Here is a 19,511-nt window from a genome sequence, read left to right as displayed (position 1 = left end):
GTGATGATTGGATGCAAGCCAGTGGCTCAGGAGGCGAAAGAATTCACCTGAGGCAGAACAAAAGAGAAAGAGGTTTGTTCGGAGGAGAGGCTGTCTGCCATGACAGCTCAAAGCGGGGCGATGAGGAGGTGTGGTGACGTAGGGAATCTTCCCTTTTTGGTAGCTGTGCCTAGTTGCAAACAGCCTATTGGTTAGTTAGGGCCTGTGGATGTCTTGAGGTGGGTCGCCTGATGGGTGGCTCTGTGTTCAGCCGGAGGGTCACCGTGGGTGGTCCCTCACTCAAGCCTGTTTGCCCAACAGTGGCCTCCCCAGAAGGTACTGCATGGATCCAGCCACGGATGGGGCTGCTGTGGGGCTGGGGGCTGCAGAAAGGCGGCGAGTTGTGTCTGATTCTGAGCATAGCTTGAAGGCAGAGCCCACAGGGTGTCCTGGTGGATCAGACATGAGAAGTAAGAAAAAGAGGAGTCGAGGGGCGCCTGGGTGGCTCAGTCGGTTAAGCGTCCGACTTCGGCTCAGGTCACCATCTCGCGGTATGTGAGTTCGAGCCCCGCGTCGGGCTCTGTGCTCACTGCTCGGAGCCTGGAGCCTGTTTCAGATTCTGTGTCTCCCTCTCTCTCTGCCCCTCCCCCGTTCATGCTCTGTCTCTCTCTGTCTCAAAAATAAATAAATGTTAAAAAAAAAAAAAAGAAAAAAGAAAAAGAGGAGTCGAGAATTTTCTCTCTGGACAGAGGGAGGTGCCGATACTTACAGTGGGGAGAAGCCGTAGATAGAGCAGAACCGAGAGGAATTTGGACACGCCCACCCTGAGGTCTCCTAGACGTTCAAGCGAGGATCTCAAGTAGGATTTGGATATACAGTTGACCCTTAAACAATGTAGGGTTAGGAAAATCCCTGTGTAACTTTCGATGCCCCCAAAACTTAATTAACAGCTTGCTATTGACCAACAACCTCACCAATGACATAAACAGCTGATTAACATGTATTTTGTACGTGATGTGTATTCTATACTGTATTCTTACAACAAAGTAAGCTAGAGGAAAGAGAATGTTATTAAGAAAGCCACAAGGAGGGGCGCCTGGGTGGCTCAGTCGGTTAAGCATCCAACTTCCGCTCAGGTCATGATCTCACGGTTTGTGAGTTCGAGCCCCGCATCGGGCTCTGTGCCGACAGCTCAGAGCCTGGAGCCTGCTTCAGCTTCTGTGTCTCTTTCTCTCTCTGCCCCTCCCCAACTTGTGCTCTGTCTCTCTATGTCTCTCAAAAAATAAAGACATGTAAAAAATAAAAAAATAAATTTTAAATAAAAAAAAAAAAAAGAAAGCCATAAGGAAGAGAAAACACATTGACAGCACTGCACTGCATTTATCGGAAAAAGTCCACGTATAAGTGGAGCTGTTCAACCACGTTGCAGTTCGGGAGCGAGGTCTGGGCTGCAGAAAGACATCTGAGCTCTGTCGTGTCGGATGGGATCTAAAGACAAGGGACAGGATGAGACCTCAAGGGAGTGAGCGCGAGTGAGGATAAGGAAGGCAAGAGGCCAAGGTCACGGTGACGGGATTAGAGTGAACGGCAGCACGGGACGCCCCGCAGGGCACCAAGGGAAGGTGATGTCTGGAAGCAGTGAAGACAGCACAGGAGGGAGGCACCAACACAGCCACACGCGGCTGAGGTTGGGCAAGACGGAGACTGAGAACCGAGCACTGGATTTAGCAATGCAGAGCTCAGAGGTCCTTAATGACTTTTAAGGAAAAAGATAGCTCTGCCCTTCCTCCTCAGAAACCACCCCTCTCACGTGTGGGCGCTCCGCCATACTCCCCAGGACCCAAGCCCTGGACGCCCCAATCCTTCGTGCCCGCCACAGCCACCTTCCCAAGCAGTTTCACGTACTCTAAACCCCCCTTCAGGGGACAGCGTCTGTCTGATAAGCCTGTCCCCGCTGACTCGACAATGGGGGCAGCCACACACACACACACACACACACACACACAGTTTAACAAGTGGCTTCCAGAGGCAACACTTCTCAACCAAAGGAAAGTGTTTCTGTGGATGGAATGTCACCTGGGAGAGCTTGCCTTGAGTGTCAGACGTAGCACAGGCTACGAAGGAAGGAGACTGACTGAACAGGGCCCTGGTCCAGCTCTTCTAATCACTGCTCTGGGGCTATGCACCTGTCACCTTGCCTTCCTGGGTCTTACCTGCTTCATCTCTCTGTGAAACAAGGGGTTCAGGAGGTGGAAGGTGAAATGCGATCGGGGTCCCTTGGTGTCAAGGGTTTTAAAATGGATCCAGGAGGTCATCGGGGAGCTGAGTCTGAGGCATCTCCTCACCAGTGGAGCCATGAACTGGGCCAAACAGCAAATATTCCAAGGACTCAGCCCAAACCCCTGCAACCTGCTACAGCAAGAGACTTTGCTTCGTGACAGTGTAGGAACCAATTACAGAAAAACCTTGGTTTGTGAGCATAATTCGTTCCAGAAACATGTTCGTAATCCAAAGCAGTCATATATCAAAGTGAATTCCCCCACAAGAAATAGTGGAAACTCAGATGATGCATTCCAGAACCCAAAAATATTCACTGAAAACGGTTACAGTACAGTAATATGAGGCAAAATAATAAAGAAAATACAAAATATAAAGAAAAGAAACAAATTAACCTGCACTTACCTTTGAAAACCTTCATGGCTAGTGTGAGGGAGACGAGAGAGGAGGGTTATTGTATAGGACGACTTTGACTATCACTAACAGAATCAATGCTCTCTATTGACTCAGTGGAATCTTTTTCTGCATGGGAGCCATCGTATACGCTCGCACGGATGTTGACTATGGTACAGTATTAATAAACTCTTGTCCTTGTATTTAATGTCTTGTATTTAATGTAACTGGCGATAAGGCAGCAGAGGAAAGGGTCTATATCTGCAGGCAGCCTGAGCTAGAATAAGCAAACCATTCCTAAGCTTCCTCTTGTATGAAAAGCAAAGAACTGTCTATAGGTGCTTTGAAATGACAAAAAATACACTAGTGCAAGTTGTGGGCTCCTTCCAACATTCTGAAAAACAGCTGATTTCTGCCAACCACCACGGCCTGAGACCGAGCATCTGAGCATGGGAGACGATCACCCACAATTCTGCAGCAAGAGAGAGACGGAGAGAGAACCATTGGGTCAGTTGTGATCATGTGACATTCGGCATCAGGTACTACTCGTATTGCAAGATTTCGCTCATTTATCACGTTAAAATCTATCGCAAATGTCTGCTTGTCTTGGGGAACACTCACAGAACAAGTTACTCACAATCCAAAGTTTTACTGTATATTAAGTCAATATTAGCTTCCTGCCGCTAATGCCAATCAAAACTTCTTCATAAACAATGGCTACAAGCATTTCCTTTTTGCTTTAAAAACCCCTGATTTGGGGGGCACCTGGGTGGCTCAGTCGGTTAAGCGACCAACTTCGGCTTAGGTCATGATCTCACAGTTCATGGGTTTGAGCCCCGCGACAGGCTCTGTGCTGACCCCTCAGAGCCTGGAGCCTGCTTTCAATTCTGTGTCTCCCTCTCTCTCTGCCCCACCCCCACTTGCACTTTGCCTCTCTTTGTCTCTCAAAAATGAATAAACATTAAAAAAAATTTTAATTAAACATCACAATGACTCTAAACCCGTCTCTTTCTATAATAACACTGAATGTAAATGGACTAAATGCGCCAACCAAAAGACATAGGGTATCAGAATGGATAAAAAAACAAGACCCATCTATTTGCTGTCTACAAGAGACTCATTTTAGACCTGAGGACACCTTCAGATTGAGAGTGAGGGGATGGAGAACTATTTATCATGCCACTGGAAGTCAAAAGAAAGCTGGAGTAGCCATACTTATATCAGACAAACTAGACTTTCAATTAAAGGCTGTAACAAGAGCTGAAGAAGGGCATTATATAATAATCACAGGGTCTATCCATCAGGAAGAGCTAACAGTTATAAATGTCTATGCACAGAATATGGGAGCCCCCAGATATATAAAACAATTACTCATAAACATAAGCAACCTTATTGATAAGAATATGGTAATTGCAGGGGACTTTAACACTCCACTTACAGAAATGGATAGATCATCTAGACACATGGTCAATAAAGAAACAAGGGCCCTGAATGATACATTGGATCAGATGGACTTGACAGATATATTTAGAACTCTGCATCCCAAAGCAACAGAATATACTTTCTTCTCGAGTGCACATGGAACATTCTCCAAAGTAGATCATATACTGGGTCACAAAACAGCCCTTCATAAGTATACAAGAATTGAGATCATACCATGCATACTTTCAGACCACAACGCCATGAAGCTTGAAATCAACCACAGGAAAAAGTCTGGAAAACCTCCAAAAGCATGGAGGTTAAAGAACACCTTACTAAAGAATGAGTGGGTCAACCAGGCAATTAGAGAAGAAATTTAAAAATATATGGAAACAAACGAAAATGAAAATACAACAATCCAAACGCTTTGGGACACAGCGAAGGCAGTCCTAAGAGGAAAATACATTGCAATCCAGGCCTATCTCAAGAAACCAGAAAAATCCCAAATACAAAATCTAACAGCACACTTAAAGGAAATAGAAGCAGAACAGCAAAGACAGCCTAAACCCAGCAGAAGAAGAGAAATAATAAAGATCAGAGCAGAAATAAACAATATAGAATCTAAAAAAACTGTAGAGCAGATCAACAAAACCAAGAGTTGGTTTTTTGAAAAAATAAACAAAATTGACAAACTCTAGCCAGGCTTTTCAAAAAGAAAAGGGAGATGACCCAAATAGGTAAAATCATGAATGAAAATGGAATTATTACAACCAATCCCTCAGAGATACAAACAATTATCAGGGAATACTATGAAAAATTATATTCCAACAAATTGGACAACCTGGAAGAAATGGACAAATTCCTAAACACCCACACTCTTCCAAAACTCAATCAGGAGGAAATAGAAAGCTTGAACAGACACATAACCAGCGAAGAAATTGAATCGGTTATCAAAAATCTCCCAACAAATAAGAGTCCGGGACCAGATGGCTTCCCAGGGGAGTTCTACCAGACATTTAAAGCAGAGATAATACCTATCCTTCTCAAGCTATTCCAAGGAATAGAAAGGGAAGGAAAACTTCCAGACTCATTCTATGAAGCCAGTATTACTTTGATTCCCAAACCAGAGAGAGACCCAGTAAAAAAAGAGAACTACAGGCCAATATCCCTGATGAATATGGATGCAAAAATTTTCTCAATAAGATACTAGCAAATCGAATTCAACAGCATATAAAAAGAATTATTCACTATGATCAAGTGGGATTCATTCCTGGGCTGCAGGGCTGGTTCAACATTCGCAAATCAATCAACGTGATACATCACATTAATAAAAGAAAAGATAAGAACCATATGATCCTGTCAATCGATGCAGAAAAGGCCTTTGACAAAATTCAGCACCCTTTCTTAATAAAAACCCTTGAGAAAGTCGGGATAGAAGGAACATACTTAAACATCATAAAAGCCAGTTTATGAAAAGCCCACAGCTAATATCATCCTCAATGGGGAAAAACTGAGAGCTTTTTCCCTGAGATCAGGAACACGACAGGGATGCCCACTCTCACCGCTGTTGTTTAACATAGTGTTGGAAATTCTAGCATCAGCAATCAGACCACAAAAGGAAATCAAAGGTATCAAAATTGGCAAAGATGAAGTCAAGCTTTCACTTTTTGCAGATGACATGATACTGTACATGGAAAATCTGATAGACTCCACCAAAAGTCTGCTAGAACTCATACATGAATTCAGCAAAGTTGCAGGATACAAAATCAATGTACAGAAATCAGTTGCATTCTTATACACTAACAATGAAGCAACAGAAAGACAAATAAAGAAACTGATCCCATTCACAATTGCACCAAAAAGCATAAAATACCTAGGAATAAATCTAACCAAAGATGTAAAAGATCTGTATGCTGAAAACTATAGAAAGCTTATGAAGGTAATTGAAGAAGATATAAAGAAATAGAAAGACATTCCGTGCTCATGGATTGGAAGAATAAATACTGTCAAAATGTCAATACTACCCAAAGCTATCTACACATTCAATGCAATCCCAATCAAAATTGCACCAGCATTCTTCTCGAAACTAGAACAAGCAATCCTAAAATTCATATGGAACCACAAAAGGCCCCGAATAGCCAAAGTAATTTTGAAGAAGAAGACCAAAGCAGGAGGCATCACAATCCCAGACTTTAGCGTCTACTACAAAGCTGTCATCATCAAGACAGCATGGTATTGGCACAAAAACAGACACATAGACCAATGGAATAGAATAGAAACCCCAGAACTAGACCCACAAACGTATGGCCAACTCATCTTTGACAAAGCAGGAAAGAACATCCAATGGGAAAAAGACAGTCTCTTTAACAAATGGTGCTGGGAGAACTGGACAGCAACATGCAGAAGATTGAAACTAGACCACTTTCTCACACCATTCACAAAAATAAACTCAAAATGGATAAAGGACCTGAATGTGAGACAGAAAACTATCAAAACCCTAGAGGAGAAAGCAGGAAAAGACCTCTCTGACCTCAGCCGTAGCAATCTCTTACTCGACACATCCCCAAAGGCAAGGGAATTAAAAGCAAAAATGAATTACTGCGACCTTATGAAGATAAAATCTTCTGCACAGCAAAGGAAACAACCAACAAAACTAAAGGCAACCAACGGAATGGGAAAAGATATTTGCAAATGACATATCGGGCAAAGGACTAGTATCCAAAATCTATAAAGAGCTCACCAAACTCCACACCCGAAAAACAAATAACCCAGTGAAGAAATGGGCAGAAAACATGAATAGACACTTCTCTAAAGAAGACATCCGGATGGCCAACAGGCACATGAAAAGATGCTCAACGTCGCTCCTTACCAGGGAAATACAAATCAAAACCACACTCAGATATCACCTCACGCCAGTCAGAGTGGCCAAAATGAAGAAATCAGGAGACTATAGATGCTGGAGAGGATGTGGAAAAACGGGAACCCTCTTGCACTGTTGGTGGGAATGCAAATTGGTGCAGCCACTCTGGAAAACAGTGTGGAGGTTCCTCAGAAAATTCAAAATAGACCTACCCTATGACCCAGCAATAGCACTGCTAGGAATTTACCCAAGGGATACAGGAGTACTGATGCATAGGGGCACTTGTACCCCAATGTTTATAGCAGCACTCTCAACAATAGCCAAATTATGGAAAGAGCCTAAATGTCCATCAGCTGATGAATGGATAAAGAAATTGTGGTTTATATACACAATGGAGTACTACAGGGCAATGAGAAAGAATGAAATATGGCCCTTTGTAGCAACGTGGATGGAACTGGAGAGTGTGATGCTAAGTGAAATAAGCCATACAGAGAAAGACAGATACCATATGGTTTCACTCTTATGTGGATCCTGAGAAACTTGACAGAAACCCATGGGGGAGGGGAAGAAAAAAAAAAAAGAGGTTAGAGTGGGAGAGGGACAAAGCATAAGAGACTCTTAAAAAACTGAGAACAAACTGAGGGTTGATGGGGGGTGGGAGGGAGGGGAGGGTGGGTGACGGGTATTGAGGAGGGCACCTTTTGGGATGAGCCCTGGGTGTTGTATGGAAACCATTTTGACAATAAATTTCATATATCGAAAAAAAAAAAAAAACACTGACTTTTGCTCCCTAGTGGGACACTATTTAGGTTGCTTCCCCAAATAGATGTACCCTGAACTATAATTCTTGGATCCCAAATAAACACTCTTGCTTAATCATTGCCTCTTGACAATTTCAGGTTGAAGCAACTGACGGATTCTTATGCTGTTGGGGTGACAGAACCGCCACGTGTCACTCGATGCATAACGGTGTGACCTCAGAATATCATGGCTTCCTATGAATTTAGTGTTGACATAAGAAATTCAAAAAGGGGATTTTTAGCAAAAACAGGAAAATATAGGCCTCAGTTCTATAATTTTTTTTTTGAGAAAGAGAGACAGCACACACACATGTGCATGCAAGCAGGGTAGGGGCAGAGGGAGAGAGAGAATTTTAAGCAGGCTCCCCACTGTCAGTGAAGAGCCTGACATGGGGCTTGATCCTATGACTCTGGGATCTCATGAGCCAAAATCAAGAGTCAGATGCTCAACCCACTGAGCCACCAGACGCCTTAATTCTATAGTCTTGTTAGACTTATCTGACTGTATACGTTTTATCAGACACAGGCATTGGAGGAGGAGAAGGAGCAGGTGTTGACTCCGGCTCCTCTGTCCCCAGAGTCTTACTTTAGAGTCACTTGTTGCCAACTTAGTTAGTTAGTAGCAGTAGAGGGTAGTAGATACAATGAATTAGGAAAATTGCACGAAAGAAAATTTTGAAATGAGAAAATCTTATTCGTTAGCTTACTTTTTCCCCTGGGACTTGGAAAGGTCGGCCACCAATTGATTGCAATTTGGCCACAATAAACCAGGTTCCTAGGCTGAGAATCATATCCTAGACAATCTCCAAGGTCCCCTCCAGCTCTAAGTGTCTAAGATTCTACAGTGACAGCTTCCTTGTCCTCCACAGACAGACCTGCGCAAGGCCAGACACTGAAGCCACCTGAAATACTACAGCATTGTCCCCTGGGGCCAGGCTGCTTCTCCAGAAGCTGAATGGCTTTATTTTATTTTAGTTAATGAATTCAATAAGCTATCTGTGCAGGGGCTTCAGACACGTGGCATATTTAAAACTGCCAGCCATGGGGCTCCTGGGTAGCTCAGGGGGGTCAAGCGTCTTACTCTTTCAGCTCAGGTCGTGATCTCACCTTTGCTGAGTTCGAGCCCCGCATCAGGCTCCGCGCTGACAAGGTGAGCCCTGCGTGGGATTGTCTCCCTCCCTCTCTCTCCCCCTCCTCTCTTCACTCTCTGTCTCTCTGGTGCGCTCAAAATAAATTAGTTAAAAAAATTTTTTTTAATTGCCATCCATGCTCCACCGTGAAGGTAAGGCAAGCTAAAGGAGAGTGTAGACAAGGAAAGGTGAAGAGAGTACCTCTCTCCTGATCGCCCCTTTTTCTCCTGCGAGCGACTTAGAGAGCCTCATGCGTGTAATTACCCTGTAGGCCTCTAGGTGGCAGTCAACCTCACAGTTACAATGCCAGTATTTACGCCTCACTTTATGCAATAAATGCCATTGTGCTAGGCGGCTCCAAAAGTCCCTCTAAATTCTCAAATTCCCTGAATATACTCCTGAAAACTGTAAGCAATTCAGTGTTTGCAACTTGATTCACATTTTCCGATGGATTGTAACACAGTCTTCATGTTGATTGTTCTGCTCTGCCCAGCAGTCCCTAACACTTAGGAACTAACGTCTGACACAAGAGCCGTGACATTTCCTCAATCCATTCCTTTGCAGGAAAACCTGTTTGAGTCTGGCTCTGTCCCCGGGCTGTAGCTGCTATGAACACTTGTCAGGGCCTTGTCTGGGGCCTGACACAGACTGGGTGTTCAGCCGGTGTTGCCGTGAACCGCGTTCACTGCGGTGAGGGACCTGTGTGTCATGGGCCCTTAAATGAGGCCGCGGATGTGCATGGATGGGCCCCTGGAGGCTCCGGAGGCAGAGGGTGTGAGAGCATCCCCGCGGCCCGGCAGCACGCAGCCTGCACCACCTGCATCCGCTGCCCCCCCGCAGAGGCCTGGAGTGCAGAACCCGGTGACGAGGCGCTAAGGCCACATGGCCCTTGCAACCGACATCCAAAGACAAGAAGGCACACCTCACGACCGAGGACAGCCAAACCGGAGGCAAGCCAGCAACCCAACCGCGGCGATGGGATCTGGCAAACACCTGGCCAAGTATCCAAGCGACAAACTTCCGGCTGAGACGGATGGATTTCTCCCTGGCGGTTTGCCCACGTAAAACCTTACTGAGACGCAGTTCAGGAAGAAGAAGAAAAAAAGTGTGCTTCACAGTCCAAAGTGTTTATTATCGAAACATCTTTTCTGAAAATATTAGGGATCTAGGCTCACGGGGTTGGCATGGACCCCAAGAAATCACCTTGTCTACTCCACATCTCCAGGGGGGGCATCTCTTAGGCAGTGCCAAGACACGCGGCCCCCGGCCCTTTTCACCGGGTTCCCAGAGCAGATTTGACCAGAATCTCCTGCCTCTTTCCCTTCACTGCTAGCACGTTTTTATTAATGCTCAACTGTGAATTGAGACAGACCTGGATTCAAAGGTAGGCTCCTCCCCTCACTGGCGATGGGATTGTAACCTTGCCTCTCCGAGGTGTACCTTCTGCATCTGAGAAATGAGTATTAGAATACACACCCATTAGCTTAAATAAAATATATGTAAACAACTATGCTTGTTGCTTGGCCATTATAGCTAATCAATAAATATCTGGCTCCTTCTCTTCCCTCCTCCCGGTGGGGGAATGGCTGGGTTATCATAATAACTGGGGAAGCACTATTGAAATGTAATGAATGGTCTGGGCGTCACCAACACAGCATTCCGGTCTCAGTCCACAGTGCAGTGGCTCGTTCCGGTGATTCCAAGCAGAGGGCCGTGGAAATCACCCATCCGTTATGTCACAAAGGCAGCACTGCGTGCATTTAAAAATAAACTTCGTGTGAAGAGGGGTGTAGCATCCATTCATTCCGGGGTAGACCGAGGAGAGTTAAAATAAGGTAGTACATTTATTACCAAATGGGCATTGGGTCCAATAGGCAGTTGCAAACCTGGAAAACCACAGCAGCTATAAAAGCTGGGTGTTCCCAGCCCCTCAAGGGCTATTCTTGGCTGCCTCCCCTGTGCACGGATGTGCAGGACCGGCCCCTTGCTAGGAGGAGCCCAGGGCTCTGGGGACCCCTTTCAACACACCCATGGTGTCAGGCCTGGATTCTTTCTCAAAGCAGCAGCCTGCTTTGAGTGAGGTCTGGACGTGTGGTGTTCCCCACTGATACCCAGGGGAACCCCCTAAAGTACCCCACTCACCTGAATTTTCTTTCCCTCCAGCTGCAGGCCCTGAAGGAAACCAGTCCTCTGTCTCCTGCTGCCTGTAGTAGAGAAAGAGAAAGAGAGAGAGATCAGTGGGCAGCCCAGGGCAGAGTTCCATGCTGCCTGGGACAGCCCCAGCTGGGGTGCTCACTTCCCTTTCATTTCCCTTTCATTTCCCTCCCCACAAGAGCTGTCAGAGCTAGAAGATTAACTCTGCAATGCTGGGGACATGCTTACACTAAACCACACAGTATTTGGGACATACTTATACCAAACCACACAGTATTTGAGACATACTTATGCCAAACCACACAGTATTTGAGACATACTTAGGTGAAACCACAGTATTTGGGACATACTTACCCTAAACCACACAGCATTGGGGACATACTTATACTAAACCACACAGTATTTGGGATATACTTATACTGAAAAAATGATGGGCTATTTATTTCAAATTGCAATTTAGTTAGAACCTTGTGTTTCATCTGGCCACCCTACTCCTGAAGTCTCCCCCAACCCCAGGTGAGAGGTGAGAAGAAAGTCAGGGAGGCCATGGAGGGGTGGTGGGAGCTCTGGCAGAGAACAGATCACCTGGCTCAGAATGAGGCCAAGACAGGAAAGGGCTGTCTTGGGGGCTGGCTACTCTTTTCATCCCCAGGCCCAAGCTTTCCTGAGGCCCCTCCCTCTGAGAGTTACGAGCTGTTATATCTTGAGTTAAGAAAATGTAAATATGTCTTTCTGTGCTGATGGTCTCCAGGGTCTTCCCATTTTTAGAGTGACAGAAACATAGTCGGGTGGGGGACAACCCTTCTGACCCCAAGATAATGGTTACATTAGGCCTCTTGGGTCCCCAATAACAACAGTGTTATTATAGAACCAGAGTTAACACAGGAGCTTAGAGGTCACCTGTGGGACCATCTCATGTTTCAGGTGGGCAAACCCAGGCCAGAGAAGCTGCTATCTGGCTCTTGACCCCCAGAGTGTTATTCTCTCCAGGCTGCTATAAAATTAGACAGTAGCAGAGGGGGGTCTAGGTTATAGTCACAGTGAGTGGGATAGTTGGCCCCTAAATTCCATAAGAACTCAGAGTCGGTATGACTCTGAGAAGGTATGAGTCGATGTATCACTAAGAACACTGCCTTTTGAGCAAGAATAAGTTATTGGCAAATCTTGATCTCTTAGAGGTGGAACCTGAGGTTATGACAATAGATAAAAGTCTTTTAATGACAGGTTTTCTTGAAGCCAAGGGTCTCGTGACCTGAAGGTGTGAGGCTTGTGTGAGATATTTATAAAATGGCATGCATTCCCTCTTGCGAAGTAATAGAAAATGTCTATATTGGCCTCTGCCCCCAGTGCCTGGCACAGAGCTCCTAAAACCCTTGTAATCTCCTAAGTGGTAAGAACCCAGGAGCATCTCTATTTCTACTGTTTGGTCCTTGACCCCGATTCCTGACACAGGGTTTCTAAATCCCTTGTAATTCCCTGGGTGGTAGCAGTGACTTTTGTTCTAATGAAGTGGCTCTCGATGGGCCCCTGGATGGGAGCTGGTCACCAATGGACCAAGCCATGATTAGCAGCTTGGAACTTTCAGCACCGCCCCCCCGCCCCAACCATTTTCCAGAAAAGGGAGAGGGGCCGGAAATGGAACTAATGATCAATCAGACTTATGTGACGAAACCTCCATAAAGTCCCCAAAGTACGGGGTTCAGAGAGCTTCTGGGTTGCTGAGCATGGGGAGCACGCTGCCTGGCAAGGACCCAGAAGCTCCCCGGCCCTTCCCACACAGCTCTCCCTAGGCACCTCTTCCATCTGGATGGTCATCTGTATCCTTCACTATATCCTTTGCGAATAAACAGGTGAATAGTAAGCAAACTGTTTTTCCTGAGCTCTGTGAGCCATTCTAGGAAATGACTGAAACCCAAGGAAGGTCAGAAGCACAGGTAACCACTTGGGTTTGCCACTGGCCTCTGAAGAGGGGAAGATAGGAGAGTCTTGTAGGACTGAGCCATCCTGCTCTGGGATCGGACCCTGTCTCTGGGTAAGTAGTGTCAGAATTGCTTTAACTGTGGGATACTCAGTTCGTGTGGCTTGGCGTGGGGGTAAACACCCGTGTGTGGGGTCAGAAGTGTTGAGTGTAACAGCGGTGTGAGAGTCAAGGGAAAAAAATGCAGGAGGAAGAGGGAGTTTTTTCTTACTCCCTTCTGCTAGCAATGGTCAGGGTCCCTTCCACCTTGTACTAGTCCCTAGAGGAGCTGAGTCTCTCCTGGTGGGTCACTAATAACACTGCATTTTCTAGAACCTAAGCAGGATCTCAGCATTCTCTGTTGTACGGGGCTGCCCTGCGCATCTGAGGATGTTTAACAGCGTCTCTACCTATTCGAAGCCACTGGCACCACCCCCGACCCAAGTTGTGACAGTCAAAAAACTCTCCGGGTATTGCCAGATGTCCCCTGGGGACCCAGTTGCCTCCCCACACCATGGAGGACCCCACATCCGTAGCACTGGTCCCCATTTTCCTTGTGCTGGTGGCCGCACCATTCCTACCGCGTGTCCTTTGAGTCACCCACTGAACACACTTGGTTGGATCCCACCAGGGAATGTGACACTGAATTCTTCAGTCAACACTCGAGCCCAAATATTCCAGTTGTCAGGACCAACAGCCAGAAGAGCAATACGATCTCGGTGGGTATGTCCACATACACTCTGCGCCCCCAAAACCTTTAAATCTGGCACACCCACGCACTCCCCGTCCCTGGCCCTAGAAAGCAAGTGTGAGCAGCAGGTGCCGTTTGAAGCAGTCAGCTCTGACCTCCTGTGGCCTTTCCATTTCTGTGGCCCCGGGACACCCGGCTCTGCACCCCACCTGTGTAACAGAGGGGTTTTGGAATGGTGGGGGCTCAGAGCTGGCGGCCAAGAAAGAACTCTTCTTCTTTTTTTTTTAATGTTTATTTTTGAGACAGAGACCGAGTTCCAGCAGTGGAGGAGCAGAGAGAGAGGGAGACACAGAATCCGAAACCGGCTCCGGGTTCTGAGCTGTCAGCACAGAGCCCGACGCGGGGCTCGAACCCACAAACTGCGAAATCATGACCTGAGCCGAAGTCGGATGCTTAACCGACTGAGACACCCAGGTGCCCCAACAAGCCCCAGAAAGAATTCTTGAGATGTCTTTGGTGCAAAGGTGATTTTATTAAAGCACAGGGACAGGACCCAGGGGCATATATACTATGGAGTTGGGGAGGGAGAGGCAAAGGTGGGGGGGGGGGAGGGGGCTCCAGAAGGACTTTGATATGGTAAAGAGGACTCATAAGATGCCAGGGGCCTTGCTATTTTCAAGCTAAGGTTGTTTTCCCCCTAGTAAGGCATTAACATTAGGTCGGTAGGGGGTTCCCAGAGAAGTGTTACCCTCTGTATTTGCCTCAAGTATTTGCCAGTGGGCTGAAGTTATAAACAAACTTAATTTTATCCGCCATTTCCTTTTTGCCTTGGTTCCCCACATCATTATGGAGGGGAGGCTGATGTCCGGGCTCCAGGAAACTGAGCCCCCAGGTTTCTGGAGATCAGGCTATTGATAAGATTGCCTTTTTCTTGTAATTCACTAAGATATTTGCAAACTGAAAGAGACTCATGACCTGTATGACTTTGATCTCTATCAGTGTAACCATTTGTGTTTCCCTTTCCTTTGTTCTTGGGCGGCCAGGAGCTGAGGAATGCCACACGTGTCCCACCTGGGGGTGGGTGGCAGGGGGTCAGCTTGCCTCATGCTCCCCCATCACAACTGCTCCTGAACCCTCTGTTCTGGTAACTCTCTGAACAATCCTTTTAGCTTCTAGATTCTTGCCTTCCTCCGGCTTCTGTTCCCCCTTTAGCTCGGGTGACAGACTCATGCTCCAGTCCCAACCAGCCCCTCACAGTTCCCCAGGGAGGCGGGGGTCCATGGGAACCGGGATAGTTTCAGGAGCTATCACAAGTACACCGGTTCACCCAGAAGTTTCCACTCACGATCCCCAGGTGAATCACCAGAAGAACCCTGCGAGCCTCTCTCTCAGCCAGTTCTCCCTCAGAGCCAAGGGAACAGGAAAGCAGCTAGAAGAGGAAGAATGGGGGGGGGGGGTGGAGAATAAAAGGAACCCGTTTTGGGTTGTGTTCCACAAAGACCCATTCGGGTGAGCAGTAACCCACGCTAACAGGCCTTAGTCATGAAAGCAGTACTTGCCCGAGGACAGGGACACTAAAAGAAAAATAAGCAGAGGTTTCCCCGGAAAGTCCGGAAAGTCCGTTGGGGAGAATAGATTACGTGGATGTGGGGCAAACTGGGTCCCAGGCCCTGGTTCTTTTTTCTGGGGTGGCGGTGGGAAGGTATGTGTTTGCAGAGTCAAGCCTTGTCCCTGCCGCAGGGAGAACAGCCTCCTTTGAGGCCTCTGAAGCAGAGGGTTGGGAAGGGGAAGGGCAGCGGCCCCCAGCTGGGAGGGCGGGGCAAATTCTAACCTTGCACTTGGCGAGATGGAATCTCATCTCCGGGCCTGAAACATTCTGGAGCCGTTTTTTTTGCAAAGCTGGTGGCCTTAATTGGCTGGGAGGGACAAAGGGCCTTTCTGATTCACACAAATGATGCCGGGGTTGGGTAAACTGATTGCTGAAAGAGATCGCAGCTAAGACAAATGATAAGGTTCCAAGAGTTAATCACTCACCAGGGCCCCCCAAGTGCCAGGTGGCCCGATGAGAGCACACACTGTCTTGCCCCGATGGCATGATTTGTCATAAAGCTTTGGAGCAAGAGCCGCGACAATCTGACGCGAGCCGGGAACAGTGAAGGAGCTTCCCACGTCAGCTGCCACCATCTCAGGACTTCAGACACGTGGCTGGGCTGTGGCCCGAGGGGTGCAATCTGTCTTGGTCTGTTTGGGCTGTAACAAAAGCACTGTGATCTGGGCGGTTTAAACGACACACGTTCATTTCTCACAACTGTGGAGGCTAGGAATTCTGAGATCCGGGCACCGGCAGACCCCGCGTCTGGGGAGAACGACTCCCTGGTTCACAGACGCTGTCTTCTCACTGTGTCCTCACCTCGTGGACCAGGGAAGGAGTTCTCTGGGGTCTCTTTCATAAAGACACCAGGCCCATCCATGAGGGCTCCAACCCTCCTGACCCAGTCACCTCCCAAAGGTCCCACATCTAAGCATCACCACCTTGGGGGTTAGGATGTTAACACTGAATTTGAGGGGATCATACGTTTTCAGTCCACGGTATTCAGAATATTACCTTTATTCCTGCACAGTCTTTGGAGCAGGGTAGGTCATGCTTTCCCCAGATAGCCCCAGGCTCACGCCCATAAATCTCTCCCATTTTGTTCACTGAGACCTCTGGGCACTCTTTCATTAGTCTCTCTCCCCTTCTGGAACGCAAGTTCTAGAAGGGAAGCGATTTTTGTCTCTCACAGTCACTAAGTAGGATCATGCCTAGTACATAGTAAGTGTAGTAAACATTTGTCATAGGGATAAATGTCCTGCTTTCATTCAATCGTTGTTCCTTTAGATGACAGGGTTCTGATAAAATTTCCTCCACCTACCTTCCCAAGGACACTGCTGTTTCTCAAGAAAGGAAACGGAGTTTCTCAGATGCAGGGGGGAATTTTCCCTAATTTTCTGCATGGTTATGGAGCCTTTTCTGTTTTTCGTATTTCCTCATCAATTCATTGGAGAACCAGAAAGTCCGTGCTTGAGGATATCATTTCACTCAGAAAAAGGGTCTTATCTTTGACCAAAATTCCTCTCCTGACTGTTCACATCTACGTAGAACTCAAACATAGCCTTTATATGGTTCCTGATATGCCAAGTATATGAGCAATCTACTAGCTGATTGATTCTGAGTTTCAGCCATTGCTTGTTAGAAGAGTAAAATCTACCTCCTTCAATATCTGATATCAAACACAGTAGGAGGAAGAGAGTGTGTGTAAGGACCAAACCCTGAGTTAAAACTGAAACAAATCCACAGTTAAATGTTCATCACATGATCTCTGAAACCATAGCTTTCTTACTAGGAAACACGAAATGTAACCGGTCAAGGAAGTCTTAAAAGTGAGATAGTTCTATAACATCACATGTTAGTACAAGGGAATCTTTGAAAAATAATTATTGTGTCACATTGAATAGTTATTTTTTTTTTCTTTTTGTCATGAAAACCACCTACCCACCTTCTTTCTACCGGAACAAAAAGGAACATGCCAGAGGGACAGCTAAGAGGGGAGAGGTCTCTTGACTAGCTTCCCAGCGTCCTCGAGTAAAAGGATCTGCTACCCAGTAATGACCGTGTCCCTGTGGACATTTCGTTTCAAATCCGTGGGCCTCAGTTTCCTCATTTGTAAAATCTGGGGACTGGGTCTCTAAGGTGCTCTTGAGCCTACAAGTTTTTATTCTGAACTTCTCTCTATAAGTGATACTAGCAAAACCTCCTCCCACCTCAACACACACACGCACACACACACGCACACGCGCACACACGTGCAACTTGCAACAAACGCTCCTGGTCCTGCCCCCCCACCCCCCAGGATCCCGAGTCACCCTGCAGAATGTGAGGACATCGCTGGCTCTGACGTGTTTAATGCACATCGGCGTCCCAGGTACGAACACCACCAGGCGTCCAGCTCTGCCTCAGCGGAGTAAATTTGTCACTACCGTTTATATAGTTTAAGTCCTTCTTCATATCGCACTAACATTCTCGTCCCAATTTGGCCGCAATCCAAATAGCCGTCCCCACCTTGGTAGGTACGGAGGTGCGAGCAGTGAAACTTGTCCCAGGAGGAGGGCCGTCAGGTTGTCCTCTCTGAGGGCCCAGGTGAGCGTGGCGTATACAGTGGCCAGTCAACACCGCAGGACTCCAGCCCAACCAGCTTCCGGCACCTTGGCAGGGACTCTGCTGGAGCCTCCTTGAGGGTGGGTCTCAATGTTTTAGGAGAAGGTGCCGGACTAGGCTTCTAGGGAAGCCACCTTGGAGACATGGCCTAAGATCTGCACCCCAAAGTGTATTCTAATCACAGAAGCAGGTGTCGTATGGCCTAAGATGCAAAGAACACCCTGGTGTAGGCCAAACTGGTGAGGCAGATCAGAGACATCCAGAGGAGACTTCCACTCCAAGGCTCAATGGAAGCGCATCTGAGAACCACCCTTGTATTTCCAGTTTTGCTCATTCCCAAATCAAGGCCAAGGGCAGGCAGCCCCGAGCAGGGCCACATTGGCATGATCATTATTTGGAGCTAAAAGCAATCAAGATGCGGGCGCCTGGGTGGCTCAGTCGGTTGAGCTTCCCACTTCGGCTCAGGTCACGATCTCGAGGTTTGTGAGTTCAAGCCCCGCGTCGGGCTCGTGGCTGTCAGTGCAGAGTCAGCTTCAGATCCTCTACCTTCCCCTGCTCTCATTTTCCTCTTTCTCTCTCTCTTTCAAAACAAAAACAAAACAAAAACATTGAAAAACAATCAAGACCCAGAAGATTCAGGAATAGCTCTTTACCTCCCCAACTGCCTGCTTATACCAAGAAGAACTATTAACACAGATTTTTCTTTACCTAAGAGACCTATTGGCACCATACGTAGGGCAAACTTTGTTTCCCAAACATCTCTTCTCACCTTCCGGCTAACGGTCTGTTTCTCCTTTGTATCCTTAGACTCAACCCCTCTCCTTAGCTCATATCAGCATCACATCACCTCATTACCTCATTGTCTTTGCAATTTCCGTGTCTGTGTGGATTCCTCGTACATACGCATTAAACGTGATTTCCTCCTGTTAATCTGTCTCATGGCAATTCGATTCTTAGTCCAGCTAAAAGGACCTTGCAGGGTAGAGGAAATTCTTCCTCCCCGACAACCTTAAAAATGCTTGGAAACCTAAAGTCATTCCTGTACCAACATAGCAACACTCTGACTAAAACTCACATAACATAAGAAACATAAACACTCAGTTACATTTTCCAGAACCGCTTATAGTCACATAACATTGAGGCAATTTCAGGAAGGGATACATTTTTCTCCTGTGGCAGTTATATGAATCCTAATCCCACAGGCCTTCACGAACAAGATTTTATTTGGTTTTGTAGGGATGTATTTCAGGAAAACAAACTGCCCGGCACCTTGTATACGCCCAAGCCACATCCATTCCCCGTTTACATCTGCAGCACCAGGTTGGGCTATTACAACTGGGTTTCTCCAACTTTAACTAGGTATCACCCGTGATCATGTTAAAATGTGGATTCTTTTCTTTTTTTTTAGTATTTATTTTTGAGAGAGAGAGAAAGTGTGGGGGAGGGGTAGAGAGCGCGGAGGTAGAGAGGATCTGAAGCAGACTCTGTGCTGCCAGCAAAGAGCCCGTCATGGGGCTCGAACTCACAGGCTGTGAGATCATGTCCTGAGCTGAAGTCGGACGCTCAACCGGCCGAATCGCCCAGGCGCCCCTTAAAATGTGGACTCTGATTCCACAGGCGTGGGGTACGGCCCGAGATCCTGCATTTCTACCAAGC

The sequence above is a fragment of the Panthera pardus genome, unplaced genomic scaffold (assembly GCF_024362965.1).
Source record: "Panthera pardus isolate Hobbes unplaced genomic scaffold, ASM2436296v1 HiC_scaffold_6, whole genome shotgun sequence".
Lineage (NCBI taxonomy): Eukaryota > Metazoa > Chordata > Mammalia > Carnivora > Felidae > Panthera > Panthera pardus.
The sequence above is the reverse complement of the archived record's forward strand: the minus strand, read 5'-3'. Positions refer to the sequence as shown.